Raw genomic sequence first — 27,439 nt, 5'->3', positions numbered from 1 at the left:
CTTCCTTCTTCTCTTCCTGCCCTGTGTCTCCTTTTCTCATTCCCTCACTTGCTTTCCTTTTCCTTGTTTCATCTCAAGGTCCTCGGGACTTCCGTTACGGCGTGACGCTGAATACAAGTGCACTTGGGAGCCGCCGTCTTGTTCCTGATTTCAGTGGGACTGTTTTTAGTAAGTTTTCTATTCCTTAGTTGCCGAAGCAGTTTTTTGTCTGTTTTAATCATAAGTTTTTAATTCCCCTTTTGCATTTATAAAAGAATTTTAGAAAGTTTCATCCTTTATTCTGTTATTGTGGTATGTTGCATTAGTTAATTTCTCATATCAAACCTTGCGCTCTGAACTCTGTATGATGCCGTGTAGAACAAGCTGTGACATTGTTTTAGCACATAGCTCAATGATGTTGCTCATGGTTGTGGAGTAATTATCATATCTATGTTCATGAGTAAAGCTGAGCCCAGGACTGGGTTTCTCATTATTCTTTCGGAGTTTCTGATCAAGGTTGTAAATTAAGCTACAGATTGTTCCTTTGTTTATTTGGCTCTTGGCTGAGGCTTCTGTAGACTTGGTGAAATCATATATATGTTTTCTAGTCAACATTTTACTGTTGATTTTTGAAATAATTTCCATGATGTAAAAAGCATGGTTTGTGAAATTTGTTGAGATTTGTTACACGGCCTAGCATTTGGTCGTTTTTGTTACTGTTCTGTGTGGACTTGAGAATATGAATTTATACTTACTGTATACAATCATTTTCTCTATATGAAGCGTTGTTCAAATTGTTTATGTTCTTAACTTGATTTTATGCAGCTTTTGTGTGTTTGTGATGACATTCATTATAAATTTGTCCATCTTTCTGAAAGACCCTTCTTTTAACCATTATGTAATGACACCCTCTGGTGACACATTAATTTGTGTCTTTCCTATATCCTTGTATTTTAGATGTTTCCCTTCCTAAAACCTTTTCTTTTAAAAAAAAAATTAATTTATTTTTATTTGAAAGCCAGATATACAGAGAGAGAAGGAGAGACAGAGAAAAATCTTCTGTCTGTTGGTTCACTTCCTAAGTGACCACAATGGCCAGAGCTATACTGATCAAAGCCAGGAGCCAGGAGCCTCTTCCATACCTCCCACGTGGCTGCGGATCTGTATACTGTCGTTGCATGCCTGGATCATAGGGTCTGGGGTTTTTTTTGGTTTTGTTTGTTTTTTCCCTTTCATTTTTTGAGGAGCTTTGATGCTGTTTTCTATAACCAGCTTGTAATTTTTAGAACTCTAAGTTTTAAAATTTCTTTTAGATTTGCACTAGTTTCCTCGTGCTGGCTAGCTTTGCCAAATCCATTTCCACTTTCTTCTGGTCACTTTCTGCAGATCCATGCTGAAGAGCTGTCAGTGAGCTTTCCACATGCTTACACCAAACAGGAAGGCAACAGTGACGAAAACAGGCTTCGCAGGTCTATCAGCACAGCATAGTGGTGCCTTATTCAGAGGTACACTTTTAATGTATGTTTTATATATAATTGGTTTAGGGATGACTAGTGGGCCGTGTCCTGAGCATTGCCATTGTTCTGAGAGTTTCGCATAAGAAATTTATCAAGTGAGTATCCCCTATTAAAACATTGAGGAAGCTTTTCAGGTCGGCACTTGGTGTCCGAGCCGGGTGATGGAGTGCAGCCTTGCTCTTGCCCGTCGTTGTGCCCCTGACTCTGCCTTCCGCGAAGTCTTACCTGGGAACCTAGCGAATGAAACAGACTCCGCGGATCGCAACTTAACACTAGTGCCATCCAGGGTTTGGGTCTGATGCCAACACCTAAAAGAGTTTCTGCACATTCTTGTAGGGCATATTAACTTGAAAAGGAACCTGTCTGCGTGTGAGCCACTGGGCCCCCATGCTTTAAGAGGGAGTCAGCCGAAGCAGTATGGATGGGCCTTGTAATATATCATGTTTTCTTTCATCCTGAAGAACCAGTGCTAGAGATGTCAAGAGCTAGAGTATCGTAAGAATGTTATCATCTACTAAAATCAGTGAGAATGAGGGTTCTGTTCATATCCATCATCACAACATTTTGAAGCACTCATGTAAGAATGAGACAGAGTGGGCTCGGCACGGTAGCCTTGTGGCTTAAGTTCTCACCTTTCTCGTGCCAGAATCCCTTATGGGCACCAGTTCTCATCCTGGCAGCCCTGTTTTCCATCCAACTCCCTGCTTGTGGCCTGAGAAAACAGTCAAGGACAACCCAAAACCTTGGGACTCTGCACCCATGTGGGAGACCCAGAAGAGGCTCCTAGCTCCTGGCTTCAGATTGGCTCAGCTCTGTCCATTGTGGCCCCTTGGGGAGTGAGTCATCGGATGGAAGATCTTCCTTTCTTTCTCTCCTCTTCTCTGTGTATCTGCCTTTCCAATAAAAATAGGTAAAACTTTAAAAACAAAAGAATGAGACGTAGAACATTTTAATGTTGACACAGTCATTTTTTGCCTTTTTGTTTTGTTTTGTTTTTGTCTATGGCAGCATGCACAGCCTAGAAAAAATATTATACCTTGGTACCTTGGCAGTTAGGGTCTTCCAGACAAATGCATTACTATGAAACTTGAAGTGTGATTATTTTTTCTTGAATTATTTGCTCATAGGTAGGTGTTCGATTTGAAATTTTGGATCTAGAATCATTTTAATAAGCAAAATTTGCTCATTTTTTAATCAACTTGCAAATGTATTTATTACCTATTTTTAAAGAACAAATTGCTACCTGTGATAAGGGAAATACTCATTGATTTAACAATATGAGGAGTGCCTTCTGGTGATTGTGAGTGGTGTGTGTTAGAGGATATTACTAGCCTTAATGCTTAATCATTCCATGTAAAGAAGCAAAAATGGGTCCCATGATGGGCCAAGAGAATACTAACCTAATAAAAACGAAAGCCGCTTTCAGTTCAGTGCATGTTTGTGTTGTTAAAATAATGTTGCATAATTTCCTAGTAAATCTGAAACTTGGTTTGAAATCACTCTTGACAATTTCTTTAAAAATCCCACCTTGGAGAATTGTTGAATAAATTGATTGTTTGATTTGAAAATATAGAATATTTTAGGTTTTCCTAAAATGTCACCAACTGTGCCTATCTCGACATGGAGGAGAATCTATATGTTTGGCCAAATCCACTTGCTCTGTAATCCCCCTGCTGGGGGTGCTTGTCGTAGCTGAGATTGCAGTGTCTGGAGCCGTGTAGGCTCACAGCAGCTTTTCCCCGCTCTTCCAGCACCAGGGAGAAGTGGGGCATGTTGCTGCTGGCAGTTCTTGAAGATTGATAACAAGATGGTCTTCTTCGATATGTACTAGATGATGCTTTATGCCTAGCAAAATAGACAAAACCTTGTTCTTAAAAAAGATACAGCTAGTGATTATATAATTTTCATGAGAAATAAGCAGACTGCAATTGATATTTAACATTGAGGTACTTTTTTTTAAAAAAAAAAAAAAACCACTCCAGACCAATCCAACATGGGAATGTGGAGGCCTTTTGCTCACTGTTCCCACTGAGAACGCATGACCTTTGCAGAGCCTGGCAGTGAAAATTTCAGTGATCATTGACCAAGATAACAGAAATATTTCCTGCTAAAAATAGGGATGCAGGATAGCGTACAGGCTGGCACCTCCTGAGAGCTCCTCGTTGGAGTCTCTGTCTAGTCGCTGATGTCCGCTTTTGGGTCTATCCTTTATCCGGTGTGTTTCCGATTCAGAAGTTACTAAACACCATGGGAGAGAAGTGCTGAGCATTGCCATGATGTGGCTGAAAGCTGCTTTGCATGAGATCTGAACCACTTTGATGGAAAGCTCAGAGGAAACGGCAAATGAAATCAGCCTGGTGATTCTGCACAGTATTTTTTTAAATTAAATCTGGGGTTTTGTCCATATGCAGAATTGTCCTAACAATTCTGATCTTTCAAAAGCTTTTTGATACTTAGAACAAATTTAAAGACTTCCCTCAATTGGTTTTTTTAGGGCAGTCAAATATGATTGGGATAATATGGCTTCACTGTCTTAAGCCAGCAGTCCTCTGAAGTGACAGTGAACATTTAAAACACACACTGACATCATTCTAAGTTTCTGTAAGCCTTCGACTTACCAAAATGCCACGTGTAATTAGACACAGTTACTGTTTCAGGAGGTGAAGGTTTTGCTTTCAGAAAGTTCTCTCATTTGCTTTCAGAAAGAACAGTGTGATGATGTTTGAAGGCCCTGGGTGATGGCTGGTGGATCGTCTTTCCTTTTCAGCTGACCAGGACGGGTGTTTCCAGCAGAGGTCAGTCTTGTGTTGGTAGTTGAACCTTAGAAGAAAAACCAGAGATTTTCTTTAAAAGTCTAGTGCATTTTCTACATTTAGTAAGCCATGTTTTGGAAAGAAGAGACTTCACAATCAGTCATCTTTATGGTAACAAACAGCACTTGAGGGCAATATGTTTTCCTTTGTTATCATATTTTCCCTCTGAAAGCCCCAAAAGGCTCAATTGCTTATTAAATCTCTCTAAAAGTGGGTTATACATAAAAGAAATGAGCAATTATCTAAATACAACAGCAGATAATTTGGGGTAAATGTCAGATCATTCGATTTTAATGTGAAGAAAGAAATTGCAGAATTCAACTCCAGAAGAAAAGCCTCGAAGTCCGATGAGTCTGCAGTGAGCCCCCTGCCTTAGCCGTTTGCTCTGCACCTTGAAATAACAGTCTTTCCTTGAGATAAGCCTGGTTTTAGTCCTCAGACCCATATTTCTGTTTTGCTCTCTAAAGCAAGGATTTTGTAATAAATGCAGAGGTGACCATCTGGGATAAAGCTCATGTTCAGCACTAATGCCTTTGGAGTTGATGCCAGTGAACAGGAAACAGTGAATAAGCACAGCCCAGGAAGCTCCTTCCAGGGTACCGAGCTGGCGACTTGTTGGATGCGGCCTGTGCAGCAGGAGAACAGTATGCTGGCAATAACGGCTATGCCACCGAGAGCCTAAGCAGGCTTCCGTCTCCCACGCCTGAAACAAGCAGGCACACAGTGCATGTGCTGTGCAAATCTGATTGCAAGGTAAGACTCCTTTCCTTCCAGCTGACTTACTAGCTGAGAGTCACTTCCAGGAGAGTTGGGAGCACCAGGGTTGGCTGGCACTGAATGGATTCTACATCCTGTAGCACTGCTGGTACACAGTCAGGGTTAGCAAGCTTTGATTCTCTTTCCAACAGTGTGAAGGGCTGGATTCTGAGCTCACGCATGCTGGGTGTTTTTCAGGACCAGGGAGCTCAAAGTGGAGAGACCAGTGCAGAGATGGGGTGTGTGGGCCCTCCTTATAACACAGTGTTTGTTAGCAGACAAAAGGTTGAGTGCTCCTCTTTGGGCGAACTTATGCTAGACACACAGTTGGAGATACACAGCCAAATGGGAAGATGGGATCAGAGTGGTTCCAGCAGTTCATGTAAAACTTCACCTCTTGTTCTCTCTCTGGTGACCAAACCAAAGTCCTGTCCCCCACAGGCTAGGTGTGTAGGCTTCAAAGAAGAGGCCTAAGTGTGGCTCCTGTGTCTTGTGGTCCTGTCCTTTTTCCCTGACCTTCTCCTTCGAGCTTACACATTTCTGAACATCACCTTTAAGACATATTGTAGGAACTAGCGACAAGAAGAGGCGACTGACCCTTCCGCTTCCTCCAGGTAGTATCAATGGTTCCAAGTCGTATCTGGCCGACATCAAGGAGTGGCCTGGAAGGAGATTTCATGAGCTATAGCAGATTTTGTTTTGTTTTGGTCTGTTTTTGTTTTTGTAACATCTCTCAGCCTCTCGAACATGGATTCTTTTTCTGTGTCCAGATCCCAGGGCTAGCTGGAATTAGTTTTTGGTCTTGTTTAGGTTGCTGCTACATCATGATTTCTCATTTCAAGTCATCACAGGGCATGCTGTGTCTTTATTTGAGTGTTTTTGCAATGGCGGCAATGTATTGTTGACACTGGTGAACCTGCCTTGTGTTTTTATTTAAAAGGGTGGTCCTTTTGTTGCTGACTTCTGTTTTTCCATCACTAGCCTGATAATCCATGCCCCTGGGTCTATACTGTTCCATTTCATAATGTTTAATGAATGTTAGAATTGGCTCTGCAAATGCATTGCCTTAATCTTGTTGCCTGCAGTGAGATGCTCTTAATATTGTCTCCACATGAGCCCTCCTTGTCTGCCTTTGATTTCTATGTGCTTAATCCCCTACTCATGTAGGAAGCCTTCCCTTGCATCCTTTCTTTTCAATAATTTGCTTTTTGGCATTCAGTGAAGACATCCATCACAATAAGTGGTCTTTTCCTGGCTTGTATTGCCTTGTGTTTATATAAAGCAGGTCCCCTTTTATACTATTATGAATGCTTACAGTGGTTTTCAGCAGCTTGGGAAGCTGAGCGTGGAAAATGACACAGAGTTTCACGTTGTTCTGTTAGATCAAATGGCTTCATGACATGATGTCTGGTTTCAAGTTTTATCATTAAGTCAAGATCAAGGTTATGTTTTACTCCCTTAACTGACTTAAGGTGAGAATGTTAAATCAGCATTTCTAAATTATTCCCTGTTTTTTTAAAATGTTCTTGATTTGGTAGGCCTTTTTTCTTTGCCCTGAAAGTTGTAAAATACGCTTATTCCAAATATTGGCTATTTTCCTAATGAGAAGTCTAATTTTATAAACTTGTATTTCCCATAGGAGAGAGCAATAGGAGACTGAGTTATAAACAATTGATGTTGGTCATAATTGGATACTGTTGTGTTTGGATAGTTCAGTTTGGGGGTTGGCATTATGGCCTGCAATGCCAGCAGTCCATATGGGTACTTTTCAGGTCTTGGCAGTTCTGTTTCTTACCCAGTCCCTGGCTGATGGCCTGGGGAAAGCAGTTGAAGATGGTCCAAGTGCTCGGGCGCCTGCTTCCCACACGGGAGATACAGACGAAGCTCTTGTCTCCTGGCTTCAGCTTGTCTGGAGAGTAATCAGTGAATTGAAAAGCTCTCAAATAATTTTTTTTTTAAAAGAAAAAGATAGCATTGGGCCCAGCATGGTGACTTAGTACTAAAGTCCTCATTTTGAATGTGCCAGGATCCCATGTGGGCGCCGGTTCCAATCCTAGTGGCCCCACTTCCCATCCAGCTCCCTGCTTGTGGCCTGGGAAAGCAGTTGAGGTCAGCCCCAAGGCCTTGAGACCCTGCACCTGCGTGGGAGACCTGGAGAAAGTTCCTAGCTCCTGGCTTCAGATTGGCTTAGCACCAGCTGTTGTGGTCACTTGGGGAACGAACCATTGGACAGAGGATCTTCCTCTCTGTCTATATTTTAAAGATTTTAAATAAATCTTAAAAAAAAAAGAAAGAAAAAGGTAGCACATTTCTTTTTTACAAGGTTTACCGTGATGTCATTTTTGGTTCATATTGTCATGATTCATTTGTAAATTTTTTTAGATTTGTTTTATTGGAAAGGCAGATGTACAGAGGGGAGGAAAGGAGACAGAGAGGAAGATTTTCTGTATGATGATTCACTCCCCAACCGGCTGCAATGACTAGTGCTGCGCCAATCCGTAGCCAGGAGCCAGGAACTTCTTTCTTATCTCCCACGTGGGTGCAGGGTCCCAAGGCCTTGGGCCGTCCTTGACTGCTTTCCCAGGCCACAAACAGGGAGCTAGATGGAAAGTGGGGCTTCTGGGATTAGAACCGGCGCCTTATGGGATTCTGGCGCATTCAAGGCAAGGACCTTAACCATTACTCTTTCACCCGGGCCCTCATTTGTATTTTAATATGCTAATTTTCCTCTCCGTATGAATCTCCTTGGTTTACTCTAGTAGTTAGTGATGAAATTAGCAGGGTTTTTGTTGCTGTGCTTTTGTGAAGCAAACTGGAATCCGAGATCATTTTTAAGTTGAGGAAAGTTTCTCTGGAAACATGTGGGAGTAGCTTCTTTTTCATCAGAGGCCCTGCAGTGTCGTTCTGCTGCCAGGCAGGATCTCGGGCTTCCCCACGTGTTGACTGCTCAGCAGCTTTTGTGTATTTGTGACTGTTTCAGGAGTCAGGTTGCATATATGTTTTCATTGCTGAGCTCTGCTGCATGACCGTGGTGACATTTTGGAAGCACTTGGGTATTAGCTTCACAACTCAAAATCTTTATTTTTCTATAATATCTTAGAGATTTTTGAAGTGCTGAAAGTAATTCTTTCTAACTACCCTCACAGCTCTTGTTTTGATATTTTACTTCTGTAGCTGTATTTTTTTTACATCTCCAATATAATATAAAGCAACCAGTTAATTTTTCCTGAATTTCGTCATCTCTTGCGTATTTCACTGTTTCTAAGGCATCCTCCCCTCCTTTTTCCCTTCACATTTAAGCAACTATGAAACAAGGATGCATCTTTTGATTGAGGACTTATCCTAGTTTAATTGGCAGCATTTCTTCTTATTTTTTTAAAGATTGATTTATTTTTATTGCAAAGTCAGATATACAGAGAGAGGAGAGACAGGGAGGAAGGTTTTCCATCTGATGATTCACTCCCCAAACGGCCTCAATGGCTGGAGCTCCGCCAATCCAAAGCCAGGAGCCTGGAGCCTCTTCCTGGTCTCCCACACTAGTACAGGGTCCCAAAGCGTTGGGCCATCCTCGACTGCTTTTCCCAGGCCACAAGGAGGGAACTGGAAGGGAAGTGGGGCCACTGGGATTAGATCCGGTGCCCATATGGGATCCTGGTGTGTTCAAGGCAAAGATTGTAGGCACCAGGCGTCTTGTTTTCTTAATGTCCCAAAAAATTAACAGTGTGCTGGATTTTATAAAATGTGGCCATTCATTTTTGTTTTCTAAGGAGAGAGAATGGAAGGTGATTTGTTAAACCTTGAATATGCATTCCTTGTATTCTGTGAGTTTGTTTCATTTCTGTCCTAATCTGTTCTATGCAAATTTATGTTTCAACTGGTTATTTTATTTATTCATTGTCTTTCATGAGTGTAAGTCACATAACTGATGGAGGATAGCAGAGTTTTCTTAATCGGTACTCTACCGAAGTAAGCTGGTCCCCCAAAGGATAGATATCAGATTTTTCCTGATCTGTTATAACTCATAGAATACAAAAAGGTAACCTGAGAGGGAGACTGGCCTTTTGAGATTTGATTATTGTTCACAGTCTTTGCCTATATTGTCATTTTTCCTGTTTGTATTTTTTGTTTTTCTTTTATTTTTTAAAAGGATTTATTTCTTGGGGAACAGTAGGATTTTTCTTGTTTTTCACTTGTTACTTGTTGAGTCCTTTGTCTCATGGAGTGTTAAGTCTGTGGTCGTGAAGTGAACCGAAAGTATGCCAATTATAAAAATGATAAAGTGATGGAAGGCAGGCGGTGGGTGGGTCACGCAGGCAGGAGGGATAGTGGGGTCAGAAGCAGCCTTAGGCTCCTAAAACCATATTGTGAAATAGGTGAACTTTGTTCACTTTACACGAATATATAAAATTTAGAGAATGAAATAGACCTACACAAACACAGGTGTTCTCCTTTGCTGAGTATCTCCGAGTGTTACCGTCTACCTGGTCGGGCCGAGGCAGCTCTCTTTGCGGGGAGTGAGGGTTCACTTAGGGCTTTTGTAAGAGGAATGCAGATTCGGCATTCAGCTTTAGCTACCAGGGTCCGTGTTTAGTGGTGGTACCAGTGTGGAAAGCTTGATTTGGGCAAGAGAAGGACAGATTTCCTAAATGTCTTTAAAGCTCAGGAAGTTAATAAAACAAAAAATTTGTAGGACTTCTGAAAGATGTGGTTGCTCTAGGAAGAAAGATCTAGATTACAGCATGTAGAAGCCCACCCACTGGGTTCAAGGGGTAAGGGTCTTTGCTTTTTTTTTTTTTAAGGTTCTTGCTTTCCATCTTCTTCAAATTGTGTCCCTCCAACTGGTAGAACATGGAAGCATTAAGAAAGGCGTGGAGGAGTCCGGGAATATGTGAGCTGAAAGGCAGCAAAGCACGAGGGAGGCCACCACCCCTAGCTCTTGGTCAGCTTCCATGGTTAGCTCTGGGCCATGACCAGAGTAGAGAGAACAGTGGCATGGAGGGAATGTTGCAGGAATAGGCAGGAATGAGACTGAGGTTGTGCTCTTGGTGCTGCCACAGCTGGAGCTGTTGTACAGTCTGAGAGATGCGATGAGGGGAAGGGCCTGATTGGAACAGAGACTGTGTTACAAGGAGCCGTTAGGAGCAGAGACCAGCATCGGGATCCCAGCTGCTAGTGATCGTTGCCAGGGTTTTTTTTTTTTTAAGATTTATTTTATTTTTTTATTGGAAAGGCGGATATACAGAGAGGAGAGACAGAGAGGAAGATCTTCCGTCCGATGATTCACTCCCCAAGTGAGCGCAACGGTCGATGCTATGCCAATCCGAAGCCAGGAGCCTCTTCCGGGCCTCCGAAGCACGTGCAGGGTCCCAAAGCTTTGGGCCGTCCCCATCCTCTGCTGCCACAGGCAGGGAGCTGGATGGGAAGTGGGGCTTCCGGGATTAGAAACGGCGCCCATATGGGCGTGCAAGGCGAGGACCTTAACCACTGTGCCATCGCACCGGGCCCTCTTTGCCACAGTTTTCCACCCAAACCCAAGTGTGACCTGTTTGACCTGGCCACCATCCCCACTTGCACTAGAAGGCAGTGGAGTTTGAGATGCTCCGCTTCTCTCTCTCTCTCTCTCTCTCTCTCTCTCTCTCTCTCTCTGGATCTCTTGATCTCGCTCCTCTTCCCAATCGTGTGAAGTTACCTTCATATACTGATTGTCATTGGTGAGAGGAGGATGGTTAGGAATGGGAACTAGGCTGTCCAAAGGCACCCTGGCAGTTGACACCCGCTCAGCAGACCCCAGCTGTCAGAGTTGTTAAATACGTTCTGCACTTTCCACAAAGCTGCACAAGGACGCGTGCCCGTGCATGATGTTGGTGCACGGCATTGACTGTGTTCTAGAGCGTGAGTGTGCTTCTGCACACTGCGAGCCGTGTTTATCCCCCAATCTGTTTCTACTAACTGCTTGAGGCAGCTATTTCTAAACTTACATACTCATTGCAATCATTTTCCATTTTATAAGAAAAAAAAAGTTGTCTGAAAACAATTTGAAAATAATGAAAAAAACACCAACATGTTTGATGTCAGTTTTTTGGGGTCAGGAATACTGGCAGCATCTTGGCCTGGCTGGTTCTGACCTGGGGTCGCTCCGAGGTGGCAGTCAAGTCACTGGCTGGGTCTGGGGTCCTCAGAAGGCTTGTTAGGGTGAGCGTGTCCAAGGTAATGGTGATGTCGGAAGGCAGCCTGTCTGTATTTGCGTGAAGTGGTTGAGTGTCCTTGTAGCAGGTAGATGACACCAGAGTGAGCAGAGGTAGGGACAGAGGCCACGGTGCCTCTGTGTGCCCGTCAGTTTGACAATGTTCTGCTAGTTTCACAGGTCAGCCATGTTTGGTGCAGAGAAAGACTATCAGACGATGTCAGTAACATGAGGGCAAGATCCCCGAAGGCCGTTTTGGAGGCTGGTCATGACACTAATGACGCATGCTTTTATAGTGAGAAAATTGAATTAAATATTGTTAAAAGATCAGTGAAGCAGGAATGCAAGAACATCTTTTTTTTTAAAAGTTCACGCTTTGAAAATATTTGAATGGCTGAATTAGATGAATTTAAATTTTTGTAAAAATCTTGATGGGTTCTGCTCCCAAATAGGCAAATGAAATAAGCTTTTAATTTCACTTTAGAGAGATTAGCACATAGTGAACACATCTGGGAGAAGCAGTTGGTTTGCGGTGAGAAAAGCAGACACAGTCAGCCTTCTGAGCAGCATCAGGGAAGAAATGGCCTGTTGTAAAATATGCGAACGGTTAATGTCAATTCTGCAGAGAGAACATTTGAAGAATGTCGCTGAAGCCGTGAAGAACAAGGCTCCAGAATATGAAAACATTCTGTCTATAAACATTGTATTAGAGGAACCTAGAAAAGAGGCTTGAGGGGGGCTAACGTGGTGGCACAGCAGATGAAGCCATCCCCCGTGTTGCTGGTGTCCCTCACTGACGTGCTGCTTGGAGCCCTGGCTGCTCCACGTCTGTTCCAGCTTCATGCTGATGAGCCCGGAAAGGCGGTAGATGATGACGCCCGAGCACGTGGCTCCCTGCGACCCACAGGACACATCCAGATGGGCTCCAGCTTTCGGCTGCTCTGGTCCCCAGCCCATCCTGCACGGTTGCAGCCATTTGGGTAGTTGATGAGTGAATATTAGATATTTCTCTCTTTGCATTTGAAATAAAATAATGTTTAAAAGAAAATAATTTCAAGAATAAATTTTAATAATTAAAAAAAGGCACAGTAACATCTAAGGTATTGCAGCTAGAGCAGAAAATTGCTTTTTTTTTAAAGATTATTTTTATTATTTTTTTATTGGAAAGGCAGATATACAGAGAGAGGAGAGACAGAGAGGAAGATCTTCCGTCTGATGATTCACTCCCCAGGTGAGTGCAACAGCCAATGCTATGCTGATCCAAAGCCAGGAGCCTCTTCCGGGTCTCCCACGTGGATGCAGGATCCCAAAGCTTTGGGCCGTCCTCCACTGCTTTCCCGGGCCACAGGCAGGGAGCTGGAAGGGAAGCGGGGCTGCCGGGATAGAACCGGAGCCCATATGGGATCCCGGGGCGTGCAAGGCGAGGACCTTAACCACTTGCACCATCGCGCCGGGCCCAGAAAATTGCTTTTTGTAAAGACATCCTAGAAATGTTAGGAATGAACTTTCCCCTTGTAATTCGAAAAATCGATCTGGATGAATTCAGAGCTTTTGTCTGTAATGTGACATTGGATGTTTTGAGACACCCTCTTGAACCATAGTAGCTGCATCAATTTTCTAGTGCTGCTTAACCAGTCACCCTAAAAGTGGCTTAAAATAATGAAAGCTGTTAACGTCCTCTGTGCCTGTGGCTCAGGGATTTGGACAGATCGCAAGAGGCAGGGCTGAATGTTTCCCTACCATGTCTGAGGCTTCACCTGGGCTGGGCATGACAACAATGGAAGTCTGGTGGCATCTGGAGGAGTCACTCCTATGGGTAACCACCGACCTTGAGTATCATTTGGAACCTTAGCGGGACCTGCCCTCGAGCCCTGCATGTGGCCTTGCCCTGGGAAGTACATACACACACACACACACACACACACACACACACACACACACACAGAAAAAACAATTTTTTTAAGATTTATTTTTATTCGTAATGGAAAGGCAGATACACTAGAGAAAGATCCACCATCCACTGGTTCACTCCCCAAGTGGCTGCAACAGCCAGAGCTAAGCTAATCTGAAGCCAGTAGCCAGGAGCTAAGAGCCAGTAGCCAGGAGCCTCCCCCGGGGTCTCCTTTACAGCTGCAGGGTCCCAAGGCCTTGGCTGTCCTCGACTGCCTTCCCAGGCCACAAGCAGGGAGCTGGATGGAAAGTGGGGCTGGGACTAGCACCCACGCCAATATTGGATCCCAGGTGTGCAAGGCAAGGACTTTGGCTGCTAGGCTACTGCGCCAGGCCCGATGCACCCTTTTAAGATGTATTCATTGTATTTTAGCATCCTTATTTCAGCTGTTCTTTTTTTTCCCCAAGGACTGCAGCTGTTTCTGCCTCCCTTCTGTTCTTTTGTTTTGCCTTTATTGCCTTCGTGGATCCCATCTAATAAGTTAAATAAATCTTCCATACATGCTTTCTTTATATGTTTTATGGGAGTCAGTGTTTTAACTGTTAGAAATTATACTGTGATACATTGATGCTCTAAGTGACCATGAGCTCAGACTTGAAGAAAATGATGGCTTGCGGCTAATAGTATTATAAAATAAGAGTTGGCAAACTGGCCCATGGGCCAAATTCACCTTTAATTTATTAGAACTAAGACACACTCAGTGATTATGGCTTGTCCATAGCTGTTCTCGCAGTACTATGACAGAATTCGGTAGTTGTGACTATGGCCATGAGGCCCAGAAAGTGTAAAATATTTAGTGCCTCCTGCTATAGAAAACCACAAATTCTAAAATGAGTGATGAACGTGATTCTGAACCTTGAACATTTTCAGGGACTAATTAAGGAATTAAATGAAAACATAAAATAATAGGATATTTAATAACAATTTGTAGGAAATTAAAAGTATGAATAATGAAACCATCATATATACTCTAAATCGAATTTATTGATCTCAGTTGGCAAAATGGGAAAAAATATAGACATAGAAACAAATTCGGGGCTCGGCACAATGGCTCAATACCTAAGCCGCTGCCTTTCAAGCACTGGGATTCCATATGGCTGCTGGTTCTAATCCCGGCTGTCCTGCTTCCCATCCTGCTCCCTGCTTGTGGCCTGGGAAGGAGTAGAGGACAGCCCAAAGCCTCAGTACCCTGCACCTGCATGGGAGACCCAGAAGAGGCTCCTGGCTTCGGATCAGCTTAGCTCAGGCTGTTGCATCCTCTCAGTGAGTGAACCAGCAGATAGAAGATGTTTCTGTTCTCTTCTGTCTATAAATCTGATCTGCTTTTCCAATTAAATCTTTAATTTTCCAATTAAATCTTCCAATTAAGATAATGAAATCTTTAAAAATTGTATAAAAGAAACAAATCTAGACCCAGTAGTTAATAAGCCAATAAGTCCCCAAACTTCGCTATATACCAGACTGTATCAACAGTATTAGAAGATTTTGTACAACATAGTAATTCCATGTTTTTATTAATTATTAACAAGACTAGTACCTAGTATATATTAAATGTTTCATAAAATATTAGGGCCCGGCATGATGGCCTAGCGGCTAAAGTCCTTGCCTTGAACGTACCAGGATCCCATATGGACGCCAGTTCTAATCCTCGCAGCCCTGCTTCCCATCCAGCTCCCTGCTTGTGGCCTTGGGGCCCTGTACCTGTGTGGGAGACCTGGAAGAGGCTTCTTGTTCCTGGCTTTGGATCAGCTCAGCTTTGGCCACTGAGGCCACTTGGGGAATCATCAGACGGAAGATCTTTCTCTTTGTCTCTCCTCTTCTCTGTATATTTGACTTTGCAATAAAAATGAATAAATTTTAAAAAAATTAAATGCATGTACATATGGTTTAAATGAAAATGGTGATAGCAGATGTATATGTTTTATGGTTGTTTATGTTAAATGACTTCAGTTATCAATTTCTATTTCATCAGATAAGAAGGATATAGTACATTTAAAGTTTGTTAATTGATATGTCCCAATGTAATTATTGTCCAGCAGGGTAGAAACCTATTAGGAAAATTGGATGAATCAGCAAAGACAAATAAACCTGTCTCGTCTTTGTTTCCCTTCTCTTGCATTTCATTGTCGGGTGAATGCATTGAATGAATTTGCAACCTCAAAGCTACATCCAATATTTCTGTCGAAATAACCACAGTGTGATTTTGTGTGATTGCAGAAGGCAGGGTCCTTTCTGTCTTCTTGTCCTGTGATCCATGCCTCTTACATCATAGTTGCCATCATTTGTATCAGTCGGCTGTTCATTCCTGGAGCAAAATAGCCGAGGCAGTCAACTCATTCAGGAAAGAGAGTTTATTTAGCTCACAGTGCTGGTTGCTGGATGCAGGCTCTGGCATCAGCGAAGGGTGGTAGATGGCATCAGCAGAGCATGTGTGGGCAACAGTGGTGAACCAGGGGGCAGAGAGAGAAGATGGCCCACAGCCTGGCTTTGTAACAGCCCTCTCCCTGGAGCCTGCTTCTGAGCACACATTCCTGGTGATGAGGTTGCCTTTCCGGAAGCCCAGGGCCCAAGCACCATAACTGGGCTAGGTTTCCACTCTCTTGGGACCATGAACTTAAAACTTTGGGGTTTAAAATCCTGTTTGGATTTGGGAGCCAAATTATGTTCAAACTACATCATAATGGAACAATTCTGAATATTTTCCTCATTTAACTGGATGAATTGTATGGTACAAGAAATATAGCTCAGTAAAACTGATACCAAAGAATAATCATGAGAGGAAAAAAAATAATGCCCAATTGTGTTATAAAACTGAGAAGTGTATGTTCAGCATCTACTGTTAGAAATATACAGATGGACAGATGTAATGCCAAGGTGTACAGTCACCTAAAACAATTCAAACATTTGCTTCTTGAGTATGTTTTAAGATAATGGATTTCAAGATATATTTTTATATAAATGTACAACCAGGACTAAACTATTTTGTTAGTTTTATCGAAGGGTAGAGAATATGATTTTAGGCAGAACGAAGTAAACATGAATTTTTGGGTTTAAAGTAATTATGGATTCGGAAGACCATTTTTTTTTCTATGAATTACAGGTCCTGTTATTCTTGTGCTCCCAAAGTAAATAGGAGGTGGGCAGTAGTGAAGCTGAGCTGACAAATACATGAATGGACATTCAAATTAATTCTCTCTTTTCTAAAGTCTACTTTTTGATTTTTCAGAGTCTTATTTATTTGAAAGTGTGTCTGAAATAATTCTCCTTTTTCCCTGCTTTACTCCCGCAGTGCCTCCCTCATCCCAGGGCAGAGGGGCCCTCACTAGAAGTCTCCTGGATGGATGGCTGGGTATTTGAGCCCTCTCCTGCCGTGGCCCTCACCAACATGCAGGCCTGAATCCAGGCCATTCTGCTTGCTGGCTTGCTTCTTACCAAAGTGCCTGGCAAAGCAGTGCAAAGTGGCCCCAGCACGTGGGCCTCTGCCATCAGAGCTGTGTCAGGCTGGCTCGGCCTTGGAAGCTGTGGATGTGGACACATCAGGAGGGAACCAGCGAACAGAGGGCTGCTCCCTTCCTCCCTCTGCTCCTGTGCCTTGCAAAGGAATCAATCAATCTTAAGGGGGGAAAAAGGTAAAATACAGAGTAATTATAATAAAAGGATTCGCTTTCCTGTGTCAGATGTGCAGTGCATGACCCTGGGTGTGGAGGAGGTACATGGAAGGGCCACAGTGGCCTTGCTTCATTGTCCTGCAGACCCCAAGCAGGAAGGAGAGAGCTTTGATTCTTAAAATACTTCACCTCAGGGTTCAGCAACTTACCCAGTGTAAATCGGGAGAAATCAAACAAGAAGGGGAAAGAAATAGTTAAAAATGTGTATTCTTTCCCCAGGACAGCTGCATTCAGCATGCTTTACCTCAAGTACGTTTAAAAATTTTTTTGGGTTTTTTTTGGTGATTTCTTTTTTTTTAGAAAAGAAAAAGGATCTGGCTTGAAAGAAAATGAAAAAGCAAGAATGGAACAAAGTTGGGCAGGCAGGCATCTGCTGTAGTTTGTGAAGACTGATGTTCCTAAACTGAGCAAGCTGCGGCCGTACAGCTGAAAATTGTGAGGTAAGGGAAACGCAGAGGGTACGTTTTTCTTCATTTTCTTTTCCAAACAGAGGCGGCAGGCAGACAGGGGGAACCACTGAGGGCTGAGTGCAGGCACGGTCACCTGGGGATAATGAGAGGTTACGCGCTGGTGAATCTCATTTGCCTCCTGTCAAGTTGCTTTTCTAATTGGGTGGCCTTGGGACGGCGGTTTTTTGCTCTGTTTTCCCGCTCAGCCCCGTTTTTGGGGCAGGGAGAGGGCAATTCTATGCTGGTGAATGAGCAAATGTCCAGGCAAGGGTCTCCCGGTGTTATGAGCTCATTACATTTCTTGTCATTTCTTGCAGTTTGCCGAGAAGTGCCGATGATGGCCCGTTTCTGCACCGCGGAACCTGTTACTTATTTGAAACAGGTAAGAGTTCTAGTTCATATGATATTACTATGCGCAGCTAGTTCCCGCAGCCTGGTTCTTTACCGTGAGCCGAAAACACCAGACCCAACGGGGTATCTAAGGAGGTTTATTCCAGCGGGGCAGGAACGGGGTGGAGGCGGTCACTCAGGTGAGCCTGCAAGGTGCGGGGCGGGGATTGGGAGGGACTGAGGGCCCCAGGCGATTGGTGCCTGAGACTGTCACAGGTGATTGCGTAGGAATGATTGGTCAGTGGGCAGAGTTGGGGAGGGCGCTGGGAGCTGGGGGGGTGGGATTCTCATGTGAAATGGCTGATTGGTGGACGGCTGGACTGGCGCGAATTGCGTGAGCTGTGAGGAAGAGGAAATGGCGCCGGGCCCAGGGTGGAGATATTGGAATAACTCCTTACAGAACCTCCCTCCCGTCGGAGTCTCTCTGAGATAATTTCTCTGAGATGAGTTCTCTGATAATTAGCCGTCATTTTCGTTGGAGCCATCAAGAACTCTATCATCGTTGCTGACATGCACTTGTGGAGTCCCGTGAGCTTCTGACATGTTTCAAAGATTATTTATGTGTGTGTGAGAGAGAGAGCGCTCCCCGCTCCACTGGCCCCCTGGCTGAGTCAGGAGCTGGAGCCTGGAACCAGACATTGAGCCAGGAGCCCGGTCACAGAAACCATCTCTGCTGCCTGCCAGGGTCTGCATCAGCGGAAGCCTGGCGCCGGGAATCAAACCCAGTCATTCAAACACCTGCAGCCGCTCCAGCTTGAGCGTTCATTAGAACCACCTGCAGAGGTTGCTCGGCGCACTGCTGGGCTGCACCTCGAGGGTCGGAGTGGGCCAGAGGATTCGCCTGCCTAACACGGTCACAGAGGCTGCTGTTCCTGGGTCCACGCTACGGAATCCTTCGCCTTGGACAATTTTCATGGACTTTATAGCTCAGGTGAGTATATGAACACCCTGGGGCAAATGGAGACACAAAAGCAGGGAATGATAGAAGTGACGCTTGTTGGTGATTCCAGCGTGCACTGTATTATCTGAAGGATTTGGGACTAACTCAGGTTAGCGTACATCACTCCTGCTGCCGAGCAGCTTCAAAATCTCTGGAACACAGCATTTTTGTGCTCTGAGTATTTTTAATCTTTCGTGGAGAATGTTAATATTCTTCTCCCCTTTGTTTAAAATATTAACCTAGTAGCCTCTTGTTGAATATACACAAGGAAATATTTCACATAAGCGGGAAGCAAGTACGTATTGAGCGAGTTATTTTTAAAACTGAAAAGCTGTGGGCTCCATCAAACATTGTAAAGGTGTCAGCAAGGTCAAGAACAGCTCACAGGCTTGGCTTACTTTTGGGCCCTGTCTAGCACAAGAAGTGGCGAGAATGGATTTGGTGAAGACCACACACTCTGGGCCTGAGTGCAGGAGCAGGTTGTGAGTCGCGGGGTGGACAAGGCCCCGGGGGCTTCAGGAGCTCCAACAGCCTTGGCCTTGTATTTCAGCTCTGTCGTTTAGGCAAATGACTTAGGTCCCGTGAAGGAACGTCTGAGGCTTATTCGATTGCGTATTTGTTTTCAGTTTCTTCTTTTGAAATTATTTCTGTGAGAGACAGAGTGAGCTCTTAGCTGCTGGTTAACTCCCGCTACAAGGTCAAAGCCAGCAGCCAGGAGCCAGGAACTCAACCCAAGCCTCCGTCCACCAATCAGCCATTTCACCTGAGAATCCCACCCCCCGGCTCCCAGCGCCTTCCCCAACTCTGCAGATGCCCAAGTGCTTGAGCCATCACTGCCTTAGCAGGAAGCCGTGGCCAGGAGCCAGGCTACATCAAACCCAGGCATTTGAAAGCAGCATGTGATTTGTCACTAGGCCAAACACCCTGTTTTCTGTTTCTTTCCTTCTTTCTGGTTTCTTTGACTTTAATTTGTTGTTTTTCTTTGGATTTGGGGAGATCAATCACTGAAGATCAGAAATGTGGGTTTTTAAATATATGCATATGAAGTTATAACTTTTCTAGGCACAATGTCAGTTTCCAGTATGTCTTGATTTGCTTTAAAATTACAATCCTTCTTGAAATATGTTCTAATTCTGCTGTGATTTCTTGGATATGTGCATGATATAAAAAGTATACATTTATTTGTAAACATGGTTATTTAATATCTTTGTACTCTGAATTCTTTGACTAAAATAGAAGAGTTGATGGGAAAACTGGATGAAGTTATGTAACTGAGTGGATTGGCACAGTGTCCTGCAAAGTCAGTGTTACATTTTCCTTTGTTCTAGCTTGTCCCTGTTGGAACATTGAATCAGCTTACCATCCTGTATAATAATTTCAGTTGAAAAAAAAAAAATGGTTTCTCTCTACAGCACGTTTTAATTTTTTTTCTTTTGAACTTTATGGTGCAATTCCATAGGGTCTGGAATTTTCACCCCCTTAGATTCCCACCCCCTGACTGATTTTCCCCATATTATTATAATAGTCCTTCATATGGAGGCATGATTCCATCAGTCTGTTATTTGTGTCCCGACATGGCTGGTACAGACAATGTCAGATAGTCCAGAATCACATTGTCTAAACATGTCCAACAGTTTCACTGGGAGTCCATCTGTGATTTGTAAGTAGGGATGCATACTGCATTGTATCTTCACATCTGGATATGGTAGCCTCTATTACGCCATCACTATACATTCCCTTAAATGAGAAACAAAGTCAACAACAGGTATGAAATTAAAATAAGAAGAATAACAAAATTATAGCACCATGGAGTCGAAAAAGTGCGCCACTGAATACCCAACACGTGGCTGACAAACAAAAAACACAAAAGCCTTCTGGGTAAAATGATGCCACCATGTGATCCATGAGCCAGTGATGAATTTGACAAGAGAAAAAAAAATTGGAATAAATGAAAATAAAATAAACACATGAGGTGCAGCAAAAACAGTATAGAAAGGGTTATTGAACTTTAAATTTGCATGATGGCTTCCTTATTTTAGAGAGAATATATGGTATTGGTCCTTTTGGGATTGACTTATTGCACTGAGCATAATGGTCTGTAGTTGGGACCATCTAGTTACAAACGGTATAATTTCATTATTTTTAATGGCTGAGTAATCTTCCATGGAGTAGATGTACCACAGTTTCTTTAACCACTCCTCTTTGGATGAGCATCTGGATTGTTTCCATGTCTTTGCTATTGCAGATGGTGCTGCTATAAATATGGGATTTCAGATCTCCTTTTCATATGCAGTTTTCATTTGGGGGAAGGGGTGGTATATTCCTAGGAGTGGGCTAGCTCGTTCATATGGCAGGTTTATTTGCAATTCTCCAAGCACTCTCCATACTGATTTCCACAGTGGTTGTACTAGCCTGCACTCCAACCTGCAGTGAAGGAGGGTGCCTTTCTCCCCACATCTGTGCCAGCAGGTATTGATTGTGGAGTTCTGAAGGTAGGCCAACCTCAATGTAGTTAGGTGGCACCTCAATGTGGTTTTCATGTGTATCTCCCTGTTGGCTAGGGAGCCTGAGCATCTTTTCATATATGTCTGTTAGCCATTTGAATCTGTTCTCCGAAAAAATGTCTATTCATTTCTTTTGCCCATTTCTTCATGCTTTTTTTTTTCTGTCCCTGAATTTATGAAGTTCTTTGTAAATCCTGGATATTAGTCCCCTATCACTTGTATAGTATACCAAGATTTACTCCCATTCTGTTGGTTGCTTCTTCACTTTGTTAATTGTTTCCTTTGTTGTACAGAAGTTTTTTAGTGTGATAGTGTGATATTTGTTCATTTTGGCTTTGACTGCCTTTGCTTTGGCACCTTTTCTAAGAAGCCTTTCACCGTTCCTATGTCTTGGACAGTGCTTCCTATGTTTTCCTTTAATAGTTTGATTTAGGTCCTTGAACCATTTAGAACTGACTTTTGTATAGTGTGACAGGTGCGGGTCTTTCTTCTTAATCTGCAAGGTGCTATCCAGTTGTTGAAGAGACCAGGCTTTTCCCCTGGATTGTTTTTCAGTTTTCTTGTCAAGGATAAGTTCATTATACAGGTGTGGGCCCCCTCTGGTGTTTCTATTCTCTACAGCACATTTGAAACACCATGATGTTTATTTCTTACAGATGTATCCTGCAGACATTTTCTGACTTACAATTCTAGCTCTTCTTTTTTAGGATTCACTTCCCCTCTGATCTGATGTATAGTAATGGCCATTAGCAAGTTTGATTTTAGTCTTTACTTTAAAGACTTTCTATTCTACAGTCTAAGATGTAATTTATTTGAAGGGAGGAGTTACAGGGAGAGCCAGAGTGGGAGAGATAATTTCCGTTTATTGGTTCACTCCCCAAATGGCTGCAACAGCTGGGGTTGAGCCAGGCTTAAGCCAGCAGTCTGCAACTTCATCCAGATCTCTGACACGGGTGGCAGGAGTCCATGCCACTTTCTGCTACCCTCCCATCATCAGGGAGCCAGATCAGAAGCAGTACAGCTAGAAACTATCAATTAAGCTTCACATAATTCCCCTTTTCCATAGCTTTTTGAAGTATCCTCCCATTTCCTTTGGATTATGGTGAGAAGTGGTTATAGATGTTTTTTGGAATCTAGTTGATAGGAGGTTGAATTGGGCATACAATTAATTTGGATTGTGTGTGAGACATCAAGAGGCAATAACTGTGACTGGATGCATAGTGGTCTCTGGAAACATGGTTTATTTTGATGAGCTTTAATCAAAATGTTTAACATTTTTTCTTCTAGAATTATGACTCCCCGTAATTATGTGCCAATAATCAAAAATGTACAGTAGATCTATGAGAAGAGTCTTTATTAAAGACTTTAAGAAAAAAATTCATTGTGTAACAAGGCAACCAAAAAATATTCAGCTGAAACTGTAGGAATAAAGTCGTCGATAAATATTTCTAGCAGGTAATTAGCAATCTTCCCCTACATTTTATAACAAATGTGATCTTCTTTTATTACTTTTTAAAAAGGATTTGTCTTTGTTTGAAAAGTGGGTTTACAGAATAGAAGAAAGAGGAGGAAGAGAGGGAAGAAGAGAGGGAGGGAGGGAGGGAGAGAGAGAGAGAATGAATCTTCCATCTACAAGTTCATTCCCTAAATGGCTGCAACTGCCAGAGCTGAGCTGAAGTCCAGAGCCAGGAGCTTCTTCTAGGTCTTCTTCACAGGTGCAAGTTCCCAAGGCTTTGGAACATCCTCCTCTGCTTTCCTAGGCACTTGAGCAGGGAGCTGGATGGGAAAGGGAGCAGCCAGGACTCACTGGTGCCCGTACGGGATGAGGCACCACAAAACCGAGGCTCCGCCTATGTCTCTGTGCCCTCCTTCATCACTCTTTAAAGGCTTATATTCTGTCGTGATTTTTTATTGTTCAATATATATTCAATTTATATCTAGTATTTTATGTCTAATAGCATCTGATGCATCTGTACCAGATTTTTTTATACATTTGTATTCAATTTACAATTATATAAGCATGTTTATGGTCATTTATCTTATGTTAATTTACATTTTGTACTAGATGAAAGCTATATTTCTAGTTCCTTTTATATTTTTTAGGACCCCTTTTCCTGGATAACTACCGTTTGCCAGACCTATCAAAAGAAATGAAGTGAAATTAGGAAGGAATAAAATTAGGTTTTAAAAACCCTTAAACAACAAGCAGCTTATAATTCACTCAAATAAGTAAGCAGAAATTGCCTAAGCAATTTTCAAAGCTTGGGTGAAATGCCATCAACATGATTTAAATATGAGATCAGCTCATGTAAGTAGCAATTAGATACATCTTGTATGTTTGGGGTTATGATGAAAAAGTCTCATGGGAACACTTATTGCTCACCAGAAGAGATATAAGAAGAAAATATTGCCTTTTTCTGTAGTTTTCCTGAGTTGCCATGCTTTACAAGAGCTGGGGGGAAGAAGATGAGAGAGTAACAGGAAACAAAGCTATAGAAAGGATTTAATCATTTCAAAAGTACCTGTTTTTCTCCTTCCATTAGGAATAAACACAGAAAATTTTTTTTTGCGAATTTGTAAATAACCACAGAAGCATTTTTTGGGGTAAAGGATTGGTTATAATTATTAGATAAAATAATATGCTCAGGAGCAGTGGTAAATGAGCAAGCTGCATGAGAGACTCTCATGCTAAGATAGGAGGTTCCTTGGATCGCTGAATTGTCTCTGACTCGCCACGAGTGATGCCATCATGGCAGAATCTGTTCCTGGGCATTACTGATGGCCGTGGGTGCCATGATACGTTAGGTTTTGGCATAAGAAATTCATTTACATGTGCGCAGTTTGCTTCGATGTGTCCCTTAGTAACCTTCACTCCTGTTGCCTTTGCACGTTATGTCACACTCAATGAAGCTTACCCTGCAGCCATTTCTGAGACATCTGAGAACCATCCACAGTCCTCTCAGATGTTTCTCAAAACAGTTTTTATTCAAAGCAAATAGAAACAGAAATAGTCATAAGAGCTTTTGAAAAATAGACTTTGTGATTTCTTGGGTTGAGATCTTAGCTTTCCTTCAGCATCACATTGGTACATTTCATGAACTATAGAGGCAGAACTAAGCCTCCTTCTAAAAAGGCAATTTTTACAAAACAGCTTTATGGAGACATAATTCACAGGCATGGAAATGTGTTTGAACTGTACAGTTCATGCAACTAAATATGTTCACAGACTGTGCAAAGCCCACCACAGTCTAATTCTAGAATATCATCCCCAAGGACAGTCCACATGCATTAGCAGTTCTCATTCCTGTCTCCTGCTGCTGCTGGAATCCCCACCCTCAGATCTGGGCACCCAGGAGGCACTGCATTGTCTCTAATATTTTATTTTCTATATTAGAATCATGCAATATATAGTCCTTTGTGATCACTCTGACTTCTTTTACTGCATGTTGTGCTTTCCGCTTTCCATGATGGAGCAAATGCACTTGTAAATCCATCCTTTCCTCTTAGGGTTGACTGATATTTCACTGTAGACACATATTGTATCTTATTTATAATATGATGAAGATATGGGTGGGCTCTCCTCTGCGTTATTCCTAGTGCTGTTTTGGACATTTATGTAACATTTTTGTGTAGTGTGTGTTTTTGCGTCTCTCAAGTATACACATAGAAGTAGAATCGGTGGTTTAGAGTGCTTCTCTGTTTCATATTAGGGGGAACTCCCAGACCATTTTCCAAATTGGCTGCACCACCGTTGCAGCAGTCTCAACCAGCAGTCTCAGCCAGCAGTGTGAGGAGTTTCAGTGTCCATGGAGCTTTGGAAAAGGTAGATTTTAGTTAGGGTGATTTGGCAAAGTTCAAGAAAGCATCACTTACTGAGTCTTTATTTCACAAAAGGTCTTGTTGGAGCTACCATAATTAACAGCATTAATTCATTTGTGGCAAACATGAGAACTTTTCTACAGGAAATTCTTTCCTGAAGGAGTAGTGCCCAGCAAGGAGGGACAGAACACACCAGGAGTCTGAACAGGAAAAACTTGGTAGAAATAAACATTAATTAGTCAAATATGATGAACCATAGCATGTGGATTAAATTTTAGAGCATACGGGAATAGTATAGTGAGGAGGGAAGTACCACACTACAGAGTTACCCAAGGAAGGAACAGGATGCAAAGGCCCCCTCCCCACCAAAGCTGAGATTCAAAGCTTGTTAGACAGGGAGGACTGTAGCCTGCTGGGGCAGAGGAGAATCAGTCTGACGTCGGAAAACACGATTTCACAGATCTTTCATAGCCTCTCCTGAAGTGATTAGGGAAGCACTCGCATGCAACACTGATTCCCATACCTGGAGTTCCTTTACACGCTTCTTTTCGTTCTTTGTGGCGACTTAAACCAGATATTTGGTCATTTAAGTTTTTTTTTTGTGTGTGAGAAATTCTGGTTTTGGAGGCCTTTAGATAAATGTGTCTGTCTTGTACTTGGTGGTTAATTGCTGCCTTGTGTTTCTTTTTTCTCTAAAATCCCATCATCCATTGAAAGACAAGCGCCTCGATCTTTATGGTGGCATCTTCTGTGGTCATCTCTGGCCTGCAAAGGGAGCAATGACAAGTCATGTATGTATCCCTTAATGGAGGGAATATACTGGCCCTTATTGATGGATATAATTGAGAAGCAGGTGTTCTGTCATACATAATAAATCTTCCACATTCCTATTTCCCAGAGCCAGGGCATTTGTTTCTCTTGGCATGCCAAACTTAATAAACATGGGCCACTCTTGACGCTAGATTTTCATCAATTAGCCACATGAGCTGTTGGAGTTGCTTCTAGATTCACAAAGCAGTGTATTGATCTCAGACTCTATAGCAAATATGCCCAGGCCAATAAATTGGGATAACGTATTTAGCAAAATTCTGGAATTTCTAACTTATTTTGAAATCTTGGAATTCTGTTGGTGAGTGTGCTGTCTTATTATGCATTATAGTGTGTTCCTAAATCCCTGAGAATCAACCCTACCATCAGTCAAGCAGCTGCAATGGATAGTGTGGTCATGGCAGGTCTTAAGGAGGATAAACATCTCCTCTCAGGTCAGTTTCGCTGTGTGGCGCTGTCATAGGGGTCCCACACAAAGAAAGGCTGATGTCCTCAGACAGAGGGGTACAGAACCTCAGAGTGATGTGGGGCTTCAAGAGTGTCAGTTCATTTCAATACAATCAGATGTCAGCATTCCACACAACACAGCTTTTACTTTCAAGTCAGTGCCTTAACTCTCATAAAAGATACTGGTGTGACTCTGAATCAAATTGATGCTCAAATGTAGTAAACTTCATTATTAAACGCTGGGTTTTGTTTTAGGCTCCAATAAATGAGATGTCTGAGAACTGCCAGGAAAAAGGACTGGTTCTCAGGAGACAATTAGAGTCAGGTTAGAGCACATGAACTTGTCCTCAACTCCATTATTTTTCCCCTGTAGGTGCTCAAAGAAACTCAGGAAAATACATCTCTCCAGGGTCCTTGTAGTCCTCTTTAGTGTGACGGTTTGGTGGGGAAAACACTCGGCTCCCCAGATACCAGCTGCAAAATGCTTCCTCTTCAAGCACACGGGGTAGCCTTATTGGGGTGCCAATGCAGGCCATGGGTTTCTCGCATTCCAGGATGGTTAGTTTTCTCTGTTAACTTGGTTAGTCTACAGTGCCCAGGAATTTAGTCGGATGCTGACATAGGTGTTAAGATGAAGTCAGGGCATTTTTGTAGGTGTGTCTAATGCCTACAGCCAGTTGGCCTTGTCTAAATGAGACGATCCTCTGCATGCGGGGCAGGCCTCAATCAACTTGAAACACTTTAGGGAAAATGTGAGGCTTTTCCTGGGACAGGCATTCTTCCTCAAACAACTTCCTCGTTTCTCCCACACAGAAATCTTGCCTGGTTTTCTGACTTATAAACTTGTCCAGACTGTGACCTTGACTTGTGTTTAAGTTTCCAGCCTCCTGGCCTATACCACAGATTCCAAACTTACCAGCCCCCAAAATTGTGTGAGCCAATTCCTGTATACGTACAGTGTGAAATGTCACACTGTAGTCCATAAATGTGTATGATTAGTGCATATGAAAGCATTTTTGAAAAATCAGTAAGCTTGTGGCAAATGTGCATTATCTTTTAGTTCCATTTCAAGAGGTTTATAGGAATCAATATTGTCTTTTAGTTGTATTTTCCCATGAATACATTGACATTTCCATGAGTATGTGCATACCTATGCACACACAACATGTAAACATATGTGCTACCGATAGCCTC

General features: G+C 42.7%; 1 long non-coding RNA gene across 1 annotated transcript; it reads left to right on the top strand.

Annotated features, from left to right (window-relative positions):
* On the top strand, nucleotides 1-26,262 carry LOC121154557. The gene is made up of 8 exons (XR_005883552.1): nucleotides 1-168; nucleotides 4,800-5,062; nucleotides 17,169-17,308; nucleotides 17,635-17,699; nucleotides 18,392-18,638; nucleotides 23,255-23,459; nucleotides 25,693-25,761; nucleotides 26,130-26,262. It is a non-coding gene; the product is annotated as an uncharacterized LOC121154557 (long non-coding RNA).
* The last annotated feature ends 1,177 nt before the right edge of the window (nucleotides 26,263-27,439 follow it).

Source organism: Ochotona curzoniae, unplaced genomic scaffold (assembly GCF_017591425.1).
Source record: "Ochotona curzoniae isolate NIBS_2020 unplaced genomic scaffold, NIBS_Ocur_1.0 contig_2754, whole genome shotgun sequence".
NCBI classification, from domain to species: Eukaryota; Metazoa; Chordata; class Mammalia; order Lagomorpha; family Ochotonidae; genus Ochotona; species Ochotona curzoniae.
This window is presented reverse-complemented; position numbering and strand designations above follow the sequence as displayed.